This window comes from Schistocerca gregaria, chromosome 2 (assembly GCF_023897955.1).
Source record: "Schistocerca gregaria isolate iqSchGreg1 chromosome 2, iqSchGreg1.2, whole genome shotgun sequence".
Classification (NCBI taxonomy): domain Eukaryota; kingdom Metazoa; phylum Arthropoda; class Insecta; order Orthoptera; family Acrididae; genus Schistocerca; species Schistocerca gregaria.
Window position 1 is genome coordinate 400,167,582 of NC_064921.1, and position 2,973 is coordinate 400,170,554.

Consider the following 2,973-nt stretch of genomic DNA (forward strand, 5'->3'; position numbering starts at 1 on the left):
GGTTATTTTGGTTTAGTTCCACTGACTACATTGTCCTTGGAAGCAATTCTTCAAAAGAGTGGTGATGAGCCTAGTTAGGCTTGGTCAAGTTGTAGACCTTGACGACGACTACTATTACTACTACTAGTAGTAATAATAGTAGTAGTAGTAGTAGTAGTAGTAACTGGTGACTTGACAGTGTCATACATTGCTGCTGATAAGTCAACAGATACCACTCCTGTCACCTTATGAGTGTCAAATCCACCTTCTGTAAACTGTTTAAGATTTGGTAACTGTCCGGTACATCTTTTTCCAGGTTGAAATCCAGATTGCTGAGGTATAAGTAAGGAGTCAATCACAAATGATCGGTGATTTAAAATTTATCTTTCTAGAAATTTGTAAAGGTGACATAGTAGTGTGATGGTCTAAAATTCTTTTAATTATTTTGTTCTTTGCCAGATTTCAGCAAAGCAATCACTCAGCTCTTACACTATATCTTTGGGATCTGGCTTCTGCTCACAGAGCTGTCAAAAAGTTGGGGAATCCATTTGTTTGTTGTGAAGCCAAAGTGTTTGATTTCCTTGGTTCATGTATCATCCAGAATTTTTGATTTTTACTATATTTGATAGCCTTCTTTAATTCTTCCATACTGAATGATGATGTGTGGTCACTACTCTCCTTTTGCTCTTCTCTTTGCAGTCTTGGTTTTTGTGCTTTGTGGGTTGCCTTTGCCATTCAACAGTAACTAATGTGGTGTTCGACAGGAAGTGCTACTGTGACAGACAGTTGTTTTAGCCAGATCGTTGCTTAGGTGTCTCAGAAGTATCCAGGCGTTATGGCTGCTCTTTTTAAATCACCAGTTTTATACAGCTATTATCCACTTATCCCAGTTTGTTTCCCTTATAAAGGAAATCAGCTTGTTTCTTGCTTCCACAGCTGCTTTGCTGAAAGGTTTTCCTTCGAATGAACTGCTGTATTCTGTGAGTAGGGTAGCTTGAACTGATGTAAGCCCAGGAACATGAGATGTTTGACAGTCACAATTGATAGACATTCTTGAGCACCTCTTTACATCCACGGTAAAGGTGCTGCAGCATCTGGGTATTGATTCTGTAGAAGATACTTTGGCATCCAACAGTTCTGAAAATCTTGAGCACTTTGCCTTCTTAAAATCATTTCCGATAAGATACCAGATCTTATAGCAGCAAATAATTGGCACATTATTAGTCTGTGATTTGGGTGTTGGGGAACAGACAGATTTTACACATTGTTAACTGTTATTACTGCTGCCAAATATGGGGTGAGGGCTGCAAACTCGCCTCCATCTGCCACTGGTAGAAGTTCCAGGTAGTTTTATGTAATGAAATTAGGTCTGGTGATTCATTTCTGCCCACACTTGTATTGTTGTCCAGTTCTCATCTTCATGGTCATAGCCCCCATTGCTTCACTGTGTTGTATGGCTGTTGAAATCACCAATCACAGTCTGCACTTTTTTATGTTAAAAATTGGATGACTTGTTAACGGTGAATCCAGCAATAGGTAGTTTATAATGGGATGAAATGATACAATTAGCTGTTTCTAGAGAGAGGATTTCAATGTTTTTCCCTCCATGACTGCTGTGGATACAATCTGGATATTTAAGTGAACAAGATAGCACTTCCCTATATATCATGTGGTCTTCCAATGGCAATATGCATTCCATCTATTTTTGGTCTGTGCATGTCACAATTTTTATGCCTCTCCTGCATGCACAGTATGTGGTACTGGTGCAGACTGCATAGTTCTTGTAGCAGTTTTTCTTTGGCTGGTTCTAAGGCCATGGTTTTTTTTTTTTTTCCTCCGGACTGGAAAGAGATAGAAACATGCACATTGTTTTAAAATGAGGCTGCATTCATTGTCAATACGTCCCAGAGATGGCAGCACCGTATGGCAGATGGAATTTTACCGCCAGTGGTGAGAATGAGATTTGTTTTAAATACTTCCTTACTTGAATAGCGTGCAATCATTCGTTTTCTGAATTTGCGTGGTGTGAAACCAATTGAAATTCATCGACAGTTGAAGGAGACATGTGGTGATGGAGTTATGGATGTGTCAATAGTGCGTTCATGGGTGCGACAGTTTAATGAAGGCGGAACATCGTGTGACAACAAACCGAAACAACCTCGGGGTCGCACAAGCCGGTCTGACGACATGATCGAGAAAGTGCAGAGAATTGTTTTGGGTGATCGCCGAATGACTGTTCAACAGATCGCCTCCAGATTTGGCATTTGTGTGGGTTCTGTGCACACAATCCTGCATGATGACCTGAAAATGCGAAAAGTGTCATCCAGGTGGGTGCCACGAATGCTGACGGACGACCACATGGCTGCCCGTGTGGAATGTTGCCAAGCAGCGACAGCATGAATGGGACTTTCTTTTCATCGGTTGTGACAATGGATGAGACATGGATGCCATTTTTCAGAAACAAAGTGCCAGTCAGCTCAATGGAAGCACACAGATTCACTGCCACCAAAAAAATTTCGGGTAACCACCAGTGCTCAAAAAATGATGGTGTCCATGTTCTGGGACAGGGAGGGCATAATCATTACCCATTGCATTCCAAAGGGCACTACGGTAACAGGTGCATCCTAGGAAAATGTTTTGAAGAACAAGTTCCTTCCTGCACTGCAACAAAAACATCCGAGAAGGGGTGCGCGTGTGCTGTTTCACCCAGACAACGCACTTGCACCTCGAGCTAACGTTAGGCAACAGTTTCTTCGTGATAACAACTTTGAAGTGATTCCTCATGCTCCCTACTCACCTGACCTGGTTTCTAGTGACTTTTGGCTTTTTCCAACAATAAAAGACACTCTCCGTGGCCGCACATCCAGCCGTGCTGCTATTGCCTCAGCGATTTTCCAGTGGTCAAAACAGACTCCTAAAGAAGCCTTCGCCACTGCCATGGAATCATGGTGTCAGCATTGTGAAAAATGTGTACGTCTGCAGGGCAATTATGTC